At 38.1% G+C, this 12,513-nt stretch overlaps 1 protein-coding gene across 2 annotated transcripts in view; it reads right to left on the reverse strand.

Annotated features, from left to right (window-relative positions):
- ST6GAL2 (ST6 beta-galactoside alpha-2,6-sialyltransferase 2) overlaps positions 1–12,513 on the reverse strand; it is a 262,639-nt gene that overhangs the window by 80,866 nt on the left and 169,260 nt on the right. The window contains exon 2 of one of the 2 annotated variants that reach the window (XM_075200246.1): positions 11,516–11,591. The exons of the other annotated variant lie outside the window; for it this stretch is intronic. The gene's annotated coding sequence lies outside the window, so the exon portion shown is untranslated. The remainder of the gene's footprint in view (positions 1–11,515; positions 11,592–12,513) is intronic. 2 annotated transcript variants of the gene reach the window in all.

Below are 12,513 nucleotides of genomic sequence, written 5' to 3' on the forward strand. Positions count from 1 at the left end.
CGTGCCCCAGTGGAACTTACAGTCTAAAGGAAGTGAGGAAGCAGGTAACCGGGAGCTATCCAGCAATGCTTATAACTTTGCCACTGAGCGCACCTACATTTAATATACTTTGTATGCCTCGTTTATTCAATCATTTTCTTTATTGTAGTAATTAGTTACCTGTATTTTAAGCTTCCTAAAACACAATCTTGGTGACATTTTACAACAGAAAATTTCACAGAACTATGGAATAATAATTAACAGTAACCAAAGGAGTCAGGCATTTTAAATACTTAACACACTTTGGGATTCATTTATAAAGTGAAATGTCATTTATGAAATGTTTTGACCCCACTGTGAAATATTGTAAAGGTTACATCAAGGTCCAACCTCCCACCACTTTAGAACAGTTTTTTTCCCTACAATACTGCTCAACTTAGCACCATTTAAATCTTATTTTAATTGTGATAGTAAGAGGACATCTGGGGGTAAATGTATCAAGCTGAGAGTTTTCCAGCGGGTTTGAAAAGTGGAGATGTTGCTTATAGCAACCAATCAGATTCTAGCTATCATTTTGTAGAATGTACTAAATAAATGATAGCTAGAATCTGATTGGATTTTCAAACCCGCCGGAAAACTCTCAGCTTGATACATTTACCCCCTGGTCTGTTTTTATTACTTGTCACTTGAGTGTATGTGAAGCTATTTATTACATTGCTCATAATACACTTAACAATATATGCTTCACCTCCAAACGGCAACATGAAAGCACAAAATGCACTCTATTAAAAGTATAGGATGAGATCTAATCTCTGCCAGCTCTCAGCTGGTGCAAAATTCAATTCAGGTTGGGGATAGAAAATGTCCATTTCCCCTTCTCACAGTAAGAAAGTTCCTGTTACAGGTTTGGCTTATTCTGTTGGTAGCCCAAGTGTATATGGAGCTTCGCTATCAGCTAACAATCTCTCACTACTGGTGTTTGCCCATCAGTCGCTCACAGACTGTGAGGGTCAACTGCACAAATAATTGTGAGATGGTATTGCTGCCATCACCAGGCTCCTTCAATGGCACCTGAACCACTTATGCTTCTGGTTTATATGTACAGCCATTGCTACACCTCTTTGCTGGTTACTCTGGCTAAATTCTCCTGACTGTTTACTTTGAATCAGAACTGCTGGGTAGTGGCCAGAGCACTGAGACAGGATGCCAGGTTTAAGAAGACAGACGGCAGATGGATTAGTGGTAGCTTCACAGGAACAAAGCAGGATCTTAGCAGTGAAGATGTTTATTACTCAACAGCTCTTACACATCACTGAAAGGTCGTGATGTTACTTTACAGGCGCTTCCAGGTTTTTCTATACCGTTTCAGCAGATGTTGGAGGAGGGTGAACCAGCCCCTGTCTGCTTAACCAATCCATGCTAAAACACTTACCTATCACGAGGGTCAGCCTGTATCATACCTTCTGTTTTTACATTTACTACAATGATTGGGGAAGTATGGTTGGGGTGTTCACCTCCATGCAGCCAGTGTCAGGTCCCCTCTCTGCCCTGCCGCCACTAAGACTGGGATGGGAGATTTAATCTTTGAATCGCCTTCCCAAACTACCTTTCAGGACTTTATCCCCAGGGTCCGGTGCCACCTCCAAGTCAATTCTGTCTGAGGCAAGAAGCTCTCAAAACTGCTGGAGCTCTCAGAGCACTGGTGTGTCACTTTGCCTGCTGGAACTCCCAGGAGGCAGTGTTCTTTCTGGATTCATCAGGAAAGTGTCCTGGTGCTGGTGCTCTTCGTTCCCAGTCTGGAGAATTGGAGTATGGCAGTCAAACACCAGCCCTTCTGTCAGCCTTGTTCCAGAAACAGAGGATAACATCGCTGAGAGCCCAGCTGGATCCAATGGAACCTGGGTACGTGCTGTTCCATTATGAAAATGTTTCAAACATGTGGAACCTATATTTATACGCAAGGAGTACTGCGCCAGCACAATAAATAAAAACATTTTCCTTAGCATGTGTATGTAGAAGGCGAGGGGTCCTGACCAAAACCCAAAAAATGCGCCAACTGCACCCCTTTTTTTTCGTCTCAATAATCTCAAATATGTAAACTTTGTTTTACACTGCTCAGCACTTAGCAAGAAACACCCTCACTCTGCCCAACTCCTAATCTCAGCCTGTGTTCTACTACCACCAACTTGCTCCCTTATGAAAATCTAGGCGCACTTCTGCAAATCGAGGCACGTAGCAGGACCAAAGCTGGGTTGACCTCCCTTATACTTACACACTTTTTTTATTAAAAAAAATGTACAGACGTGTTGGTACAATGCTTCATTCCTCCTGTGACGGCATTAAAAACTATTGTCTCATGTATACCTACATGTTTTTGGTATGCCATAGAATAAAGCAAATAAACACTGAAAAGAGATAGATTATTGCTTATTCTCCAAAGATTTTCTAAAATGGGCTGGACAAATTTGTTGGTATCCCTTAGAAAATATTATAAATAATTGGATTATAGTGATATAGGAGAGAGTTATCTAAGATCAGAAAGAAAATGATATAAAAGCATGTTACAGGTAAAGACTATAAAACCATCTACAAGCAGCTTGATGTTCCTGTGACTGCAGTTGCAAATATTATCAATAAGTTTAAAGTCCATGGGACTGTAGCCAACCTCAATGGACTTGGCAGCAAGAGGAAAACAAACCCAAAATTAAACATTGGATAGTGAAATGCCATGCGTCCTCCAATAGGATAATGACCCAAAACACATAGAATCACCCAAGAATGGATAAGAACAAAACATTGGACTAGTCTGAAGTGGTCTTCTGAGCCCTGATCAAAATCCTATCGCACATCTATGGAAAGAGCAGACATATGCAGTCTGGAGAAGGCATCCATCTAACCTGAGATAGCAGGAGCAGTTTGCTAAGGAAGATTGGGACAAACTATCTGCTGCCAGGTGCAGAAGTCTCATTGGGAGCTACAGAAATCGCTTGGTTGCAGTGATTGACGCTAACCGTTGTGCAATAAAATATTAGGTTAAGGGTCCCATCACTTTTGACCATGACATTTTCATTTGTTTTATTATTTAAAATACTCTGTTGAATCAAAATGCAAAGTCTGATTTTTATTCATTATGGAATAAACAATGAAGGATGCAAATTACTTTTGTCACTTTCAAGTCATTTCAGAGAAAAATTTAGGTTCTTCCTTTTTCGTGGATGGGTGCCAACAATTTGTTCACGTCTGTATATGCAAGTAAAAAATAATTTTTATATTGCCAACTAATTGGGTGTAAAAATGTCTAAAAATTTAGCATTACAATTTATTTTGATTGATTTGCCTTATTTATAAAAAAATATAGGTCAGAATTCAATGGAAAATGAAATGTATATCTTAAATGTAAACCCTCCATAAATGTGGAATCTGAAAAGACTGGGTTGGGGTTTTTTAAAATTATTGTAAAACAATTTAAAATACATAAATAGAGTTTAAAAAAAGAACATTTCATAAGCCATCTGTTATGATACTGCCAATGTTTCTGAAAATGTATTTGGACAAACGCATCGCCAGCAAAATTACAAAACTGTGGTCAATTAGAGAGCACTGCAGCTGCCAAACCTGTCCAACAATGTAATGTATGAGGCATGTGGATTGTCTGATGTTGCTTTTATTATTCATAGAGTGGAGTAGAGTTTCGGTGAGATGCCATGAAATTGTTTTGTCAAGCTAATAAGAATGGTCATTGATTGTTTGCAAAGGTTATTTAAATGGGCAATACATCAGTTATTAAAAGACACACTACTTGTCAAAAAACAAATATGTTCTGCATCCTGATTATTACTCTTAAAAGCTAGAAATGCACAGTAGCCAAATATCCCAATGACTACTACATTTATTATAAAAGCATAAACATTTAAAATTCTGTAGTCATCATTTGGATTTAATGTTAACATATAAAGGCCATCTCCATGCAGTAGGGCAGACAGCTTGTTCCCTGAACCAATAGAATCTTACCAATTACCAGGCATGTGTACAAAGTGGCGCTTGCCTCAATAATGTAATAGTTTCTAGTAAATTTAAATACTGCTCTCATGGGTTTAAGCAAAATCCAAAAAATAGCTGCCTGCATTGTGTGTAGGGGAAAAGTTCACTTGAAACTTATACATACTTACTCTGCCAGAAGTGCCCGGAGGCTCCCTCAACAATTATCCTGGACAGCGTAAGAAGTGGTGGGGCTGAGGGCACAACTCTGTGGTTCTTGTTCGCACAATGGTGGGCAAGTTGTACTGACGCATGGACTGTGATGCTGCAAATCACGCCAATCTGGTCACCCTGATTTTGTAAACCTGCCCCTCGGGAGATGCTGCAGGCAGGCCTACAAATACGGCAAGTATGCTTAAGCAGTAACAAATGTAACACTGCTAACCTATTCCTATCCCCTCCCCCCCGCATTCCCCATTCTAAACACATCTTTTTTTGACCTCTGAAATGCCATTCTGTCTGTACAAAGTTGATCTTCATTCACAACTTTTCCATCTCCATATCATTTAAACCATTTCTTCCAAATGTCCCAATTTAAACAGGAGGTAACTTTCCTGCAGATCTGGACTATTATCCCGATTCAAGGACAGTTGGCGATGTATGTCTCTAAGTGGTGCCAATCATGAAAAAATTAAACGGTGAATTTAGAAGTGAAGGGAAGGGGGTTTGTGTTGGCTCAGCACTTCTGAAGGCCAAGGTGGATGTGACAAACAACAGTATAATGTGGTCTCCTCATGCGCTTTGTGGTAGTGCATGTACATTGTCTCAGTTTAAAATCTCCAAGTTGGAAGGTGTGCGCAACTTACTAAAACTTTACTGTCACCTTCACACAATGCCTCTGCTTAATGACTCACCTATAGATGTTGGCACCATACACATACTCTAAGACCTGAAGACAAAGGGGACTACTCCTCCCTTTCTCCTCACACAATTTGCTTACTTTGGTCTCTCCCACCCATAGTTGAATAGTAAAGTTGGAAAATAAAAACACAGGTCAATTACATTAAAAACTTATAAACTAATTTGCAGTAATTTACAGACCTCACTGGTCTGAAAATGACTACCTCACAATTTCTTGACAATTGTGGTTCTGACATACTTACCCTTAAACTTGGTGACTTCAACACCTCCAGTGAAGACCACAAGAATGAAAAAGCTTCTAAACACTATTCCAAAACCACCACATCTGGACTCACACAACACTACCAATCCCACTGATAACCCTGTATACACCCTCAATCATATATATATATATATATATATATATATATATATATATATATATATATATCTCAAGTCTTTGGAGCATCACTAACTATCCTTCCTGCCCTGTTATCATAACCTACTAGTGGTCAACATCTCTGCTTTATCTCCACTCCTACTTCCTCCACAACCTGCCTGACAATATAGATATCTACATAGTATGAACCATGATCTCATCTCTGACTCCCTTGTTACCCTCTTGGGTGGCCAGAGTAGGTCCCAGTGACATGGGATCTACTTTTTCATGCTGCCCATTTTTTAGTTATTTATTTTTTAATAGACAGTGCACTGTGTGTATGAACTGTTTGTGCTCATTAAAAGTATAGGACCAGATTCAATCTCCACCACCTGGTGCAAAATAGAAGTCCTTTTACTGAGCGTAAATGGCTGTATGCCCCTCCTCCATGCCAAGGATCAGCCCAGAAATTACACCCTCCCCACACCTTTATCACAAAGGGGGGATAACCTCTTGGTTGGCTCGCACACTTGGTGCCATATTTCTGTACAGTAGCAGATGTGCACTGGGTCCCAAAATCTACTTGTGGATGCCTCACAATTTTGTAGACTGTGAGCACCCTTTTAACCATAAATGCTTTAACCTCTCCTGCCCTAACATAGTTCTACCGATACAACAGCCATTTACTCTGGATAATATTGATAAACTACTCTAATCACTACCTACCTAGCCGCTTCTTTGGCACACACATCAAACAAGATCCATTCAAAAGATGTGTTGAATACAAATTGAGGAAAACTGGCTTAAATTCAGATTTTATCAACTTCAAATTATTTCAACTGTGCCCTCAACCTGGCAAAACTAACCTTTCATCTCACTCATATCTTCACAAGTCTGAAATGCCCACTGCTTCTTCTCCAGATTTAGTTCCCTGCTTAACCCAAATCATGGCAGGCATATACTGAAATTAACCATTAAATATTTAAATAATTTAATAGAATGCATTTATCCCAGACTTGCCAACTCTCCCGAAATATCCGGGAGACTCCCGCATTTTGCGAGAGTCTCCCGGGCTCCCGGGCGAGTGTGGCAATCCCCCGCATCTGGATAATTCTGCCCACTTCCTAGTGAAGTGGGCAGAATTAAGTCCCAAACGCCGCGATTCCCGGTGAATCGCGGCGTTTGGCCCCGCCCCCCGCTGTCAAATGACGCATTTTGCGTCATCACGTCATGGGGGCAGGTCCAAAATGACGCTACTTGGAGCCCCGCCCCCCTGTTACGCCCACCTCCTCTGCAGGCTCCCGGATTTCACCAACAGAAAGTTGGTAAGTATGATTTATCCCATTCATTTTCTAGAGAAAATATTCAAGATGTACAAACGGTGAGTCAAACATCAGTTTTATCTTCACTACAGACCCCAATCAAATACTGCAGCATGGGTTAAATTGTGTTTTTGCCAATCAAAAAGACAGGGTCCAAAAGGACACAAGGATTACACTTGAAATAATATCACCCATGCAGTTATCGTTGATTCAAGATTATTATATCTAAGTTTGCCCTTCATGTCACTCTAAATGGGAAAAGGTTAGTATCACTCTGGTTTAAACATTAACCTCATCCAGTAGGTTAATTTTATAGCAGTAAAAAGCAAATCATTTTAAATTTTAATAAGACAATAAAGTCACGGTGCATACACAAGACAAATGTTCTAAAATGACGTACAGAAAGCATATACTATGTGACAATAGCCTTTATATTATTTCCATTATTAATGAGAAAGAAAACAAGAAATAATCACAAACTGACACTATAACAAGGGAAGTTCCCAAATGCTCTTCACACTGTTTATAAAAAAGTATTTAGAAATAGACAAAATAAAGGATACACTACACAAACCAACACCTATGAATTGTCCTTAGTTCCAAGAACAGAAGAACAATTTAAGATACTGTCCATCTATTCAAAACCTGGACCCAAGAGCATATCAAAAAACCACTTGTTCTTACCCACTTCTGGCATATAATAATCCCCATTCATAAGTAAAGGGGAGTGATACTGGCTGATGCGTGGAAGGAATTTATTGTTCTAGCCTAAACACACTTTCTTGTGGTGTCAGGTATCTCTTGGGATTTAAGAGCTGGTGTCCCACAATCAGGCATTTTGACTATCCAAACTTCACACAAATAAGGCGCTGGTCACAAGTGAACCCATGACCCCAGTGCTGCAAGGCAATAATACTATTATTGTGCCCAGAGCTGTCCACATAAAATTAGCAGAATATCACCAGCATACGATAAAACACTTTTAAGAGGCAATAAACAGAGCACAAACGCGACTAATTGCCATACGCGTATATGAGTACATGTATATATTGGTGTCTATCACCATTCTGCTTTGAAACTTGCCTTTGTGTAGGTGCTTTGCCTAACTATTTAGAAACTTTTGAATAGGAATGTACATGATGGCACAAATAAAACCGCCTCTTCCAAGTTCTATCTATTTTTAATTTTTGCCCATCCCCTTAATAAACCCCTTTTCCCCTTTTTTTAAAAATCTGCTTGTTGGAGCCTCCTATCTACCTTAAATGTAATGAGAGTAAGGGGATATATTTTTCATGGGTCACATTTGTACATTTAGATATGCATTAATGTTGTAAAAATCAATCAAATCACATATATGCTAATATTGGTTTCATGACATGACAGCAGGGGTGGGTTGCACCTTTTGTCCAAACATAGCGTCACCTGAACCAGAATTTCAGGTAATTCTAGATACATTTTACTAATGAGCATATGTAGTCTATAATTGTAGATTGATAAGGGGTTTAATTGAATAATATGCACAATGAGTATTTTACATTAAGATATGTAAACAAATTCTATTACATATTTTGCATAATATTTCCATCACACTTAACAGAGCTCTTTCCCATAAAAATGCCCCTGGATGGTGCAAAAGGTGCCCTTTTGAAATAATCCACAACACCTGAGGGTAAATGTATCAAGTTTCGATTTCTGCAAGTTGCCGGAAATCGAGGACTTTGCAGGGGAAATTTAAAGCGGCGATGGCTTGTAAAGCCAAGTTTGCCTTTACAAGCCATCGCAGCTTTAAATTTCCCCTGCAAAGGGGAAACATTGATTTAAATCCTGCAATATAATAAAGCAGACAATGTACAAGCAACACAACTATTAAAATTGACATGTTATTTGGATACATTTTGATGTTTGAGAAAGGAGAAAATTCACTCTGTAATGCTATATGGAAAGCACTGCTTACCATCAAAGCAATTTGCGAATTTGTTTTCTCTTCCTTGCCCTACCCTATCGTACTCATTAGTTTCTCAAGTACTTGTGACTTTTCAACTTCATCAAATTTTTCACCAAAGGTCTGGAACTCTACATCCAGTCTTTCATGTTCATCAATCCTGCTACACTGTTAAAAGACAGCTAGCTGCACATGATCTTTCTTTTCAAATTCATATCTCTCCATTTATAATCCTATAATTTGCAAATCATTGTTGCTACTTTTTCTTTTGTCCTTTTGCAGAAACAATGGGCTTACTGAAGTTGTTTTAAGATATCTACTGGACCAGCATCAAGTAATTAATGTGGATTAGGTAAAACCATCAAAGCCCCATTCAGAGTCGGTGGTACACTCAAACTCCCGCCATGCTCTGCTACAATTTTTTCGCACCCCAAGCCACATTTGCTGTGCTGTTCGCCACACCGAGTCTTCAATGCTGCAGAGCGTCATGGGCCAACTTCACCACACCCCTGAGACCATGTGAATAAAACAAATACATGTTTTTTTCACTTGCAAGAAAACCTTAATTTCACGACTCCAAGACTTTCCATAACTCTAGGCCTGACTCCCGCTTTAGCAACCACAGCACTGTGCTATGTGGGTGGGCTGCTGGTTGACTGGCTACTGCTGAAACAGCATTAGTAAGTTCTAGATTTGTACTACAATTCAGATAGCACATGTAATATCAAAAATGCCTTTTATCAAATGGAAGATATGAATAAAAAGAAAATGCATGGTGGATTTCCTCTGCTGAACAGATCATTATTCAACATCCTATGTAGAGATAATAGGTATTGAGATGCAATAATAAAAAAGTACCAGTTCACTAACCACTACATTGCGTGGGAGGAATATTTTGCTCTGATATCCATATAGGTATATATTTGTCTTGTTATCTTAGTAAAATGCCTAATAAAATGTATTTGCATATAAAATACATAAAAAATGTACAATTTGAATTAATCTATTCATGAACATATTCATCAACGTGGACCAATCAGACCAAAGTCAGACTGTTTGGACAATTTACTGGGCTTAACTGAAGTGCTAGAAAATTCAGACAATTTGACATTAAAATTAAATATAAATAACTTCTGTATTTCAATCCAAATTAGTGTTATTATTATTTCACTTTAACCTTTTCAGATAAAATAAAAGCATGTTAAAATAATGACTTATGCAGTTATTTAATACATCAAGATTCTTTGTATGTAACCAGAAGGGTTAAAATAATCCTTATTTATCATATTAAAGTTATGTGAAGCACCTTATTGAGCATCAGATATATTATGGGGAGGTCAGTATCACAATGTCAAAATATGTAACCAGCCAAATAAATTACAGAATTAGTTTGATATAATGATATAATGAATTGATTGATGATTATAAAGCTGTATTCTTCTTGTGCTTGCTAAATATGTGTCTAGTTAAAATAAACATTAGTGTACTGCCATGTAATTCATATTATATTACACATGTGATGTTAATATATAAATAAACTCCTGTAAATAATACCTATATAAACAGGGAGTTCTGTTGTCATTGCTTATAATCAATGAGTTCCGATGTCATCAATTTGGTGTTCATTAGGAAGACTTGTGCATTATAAGAAATAATGCATCCCCTACTGTAATTTTTTATGATCATCATCTTGAGCAGCAGCTATTTATATAGCACCACTAGCTCCGTAGCTCACTCACATCAATCCCTGCCCCATTGGAGCTTACAGTCTAAATTCTCTAACATACACACACAGAGAGACAGACCAAGGTTAATTTAATAGCAGTCAGTTAACCAACTAGTATGTTTTTGGACTGTGGGAGGAAACCAGAGCACCCGGAGAAAACCCACGCAAACACAGGGAGAAGAGACAAAACTCACCATGGTCGGGAATCGAACTCAAGACCCCAGTGCTGTGAGGCAGAAGTTCTAACAATTAAGCCACCGTGCTGCCCAATGATATATGAGAAGTAGAGATGCTCACTGACCCCCGTGGAGTGGTTTTGGATCTAGATTAGCTTCGTGTTTTGGTTTTGGCAAAACCGCCCTCGTGTGTTTTGGTTTTGGATCTGTATTTTTTAAAAAATTGCTAAAATATGCTAAAATCACCTAATTTTGCTCTTTTTTTGTTCCTACATTCTTATTAACCTCAATAACACTAATTTCATGTAATTTGCCGTCAATTTTGACCACCTCACAGGTCACAATAATATTCTCATACACTTTCGGACAAATACTGCAGTGACCTGACTTGATTCTAAGCGACAGAGCAATGACTCAAACACACGGCAGGGTGGTACTTATAGATTTCAAAACTCGTGAGATCCGACGACGTAACAATAACGTTTTGCCTCGTTTCAATTCCGAAAAAGCACAAAAGTTCCGGGCCCGTTCAGTTTTCGGGGAACCGAGCCTGAGTATCTCTAATGAGAAGTCACCTTGAATTTTTGTTAAATGTATATGAGCACAGAACTCCCTGTGACTTCTAATATAATTTACAGTAGGGAGCGTATTATCCTATGAATTACACTGTATAATTTTGTAGAGTGGTTCCATGCAAGTTGCAGCACTTGTGCTGAAACATATACAGTGTATGTTTGTGGGCCGATCTGAAGCATTATAAAAACCTGAAACCATGCCAAAAACCCTGCTGTGGAAAACTCTACATTTGGAGAAGACATTGCCACTGCCAACAATATCAACCCTTTATCACCAGGATAAACCTCATATGTGGAGCAGATCAATAACAGCAGGCCAGCTGCCCATCCTTATTATCTCAAGATGCTGCTGTTGATAATGTTCATTGTGTTTTTGTTACTTTTTACTTTCCCTCTTTTAATTTTCAACAATTTTCACAAATCAGTTGCAATAGTCCAAAGGGTTTCAGAGGGACTTATATCGAGTCACATCACAACTGAATTTAGACACCGGGTAAAAGTTTTCTCAAATGTCAAATACACCAAAAATTACTCTTACGTTTAATCCGTTATATGAGCTTATCTTCTTTCTTTATCTTCTTACTATCCTTGTGTCTTGTGTTCATATGCCGGTCCTAAAACAGAAAGAGATTTAAGAATCATGTTATGTTGTCTTAATTTACAACAGCCACATAAAAACATTGCACAACATACATTTTCTACGTAAAAAGAACTCTGAGAATGTCTATTCTGTGACTATTAATAGTTACTAACAGCACTTTTATTAATAAAATAGACAGATCTAACTTGCATGCATTTTGTGGAATGTATTGCATATAATACTGGTTACAATTCCATCTATAATTCCCTGGATAGTACAAGCCTCCTGGACTGTAAAACTTATGCAGGACCGATTTGGCATTGTTAGTGTATAGAAGAAGTTTATTGTCTATTGTACCACTAGTCATGGCAGGATAATTATGTGTGAACTAGGAATTTATTTTGTTCCACTCCATAAACACTTTCATATTTCCATGGTGTTTATGAGAGTGGAATATGTTTATTTTCCTTCAAAAGAGGTTATAGCTTAAATGCTAGTTTGCCTTTTTAAACACTTTCGAAATTATCCTCCATAAAACACCCCAAAGAGTGCAATAAACTATATCAATGCGTTCACATTTTTTATGTGCTAGCATATGGACTAAACACAGCAGGGTATATTGTACTGATGGGTGCAATTTTGTGTTTCTGTAATACCAATGCCAAAAGAAATTCAGACATAAGCATACTAATTAAATCATCAGGAATTAGCCATCATCCAAGAATTGTAACTCATTATATGTGAAAAAAAAAGATAAATTCATATATTATTGAGTCTGGCAGAAAAACATATTAACGTTTGATACACAGCTGTAACCCATTAAGTACAATATCAAAACCACAGCATCTATTCTAGTGTTGATCATATTGATATTGACAACCATCCTTAGGGAGAGAATTTGGTAAAAATGTAAAATAGAAAACCTCTTTAACTGACTGATTGCCATGAGGGCAGAG

Source organism: Mixophyes fleayi, chromosome 2 (assembly GCF_038048845.1).
Source record: "Mixophyes fleayi isolate aMixFle1 chromosome 2, aMixFle1.hap1, whole genome shotgun sequence".
NCBI classification, from domain to species: domain Eukaryota; kingdom Metazoa; phylum Chordata; class Amphibia; order Anura; family Limnodynastidae; genus Mixophyes; species Mixophyes fleayi.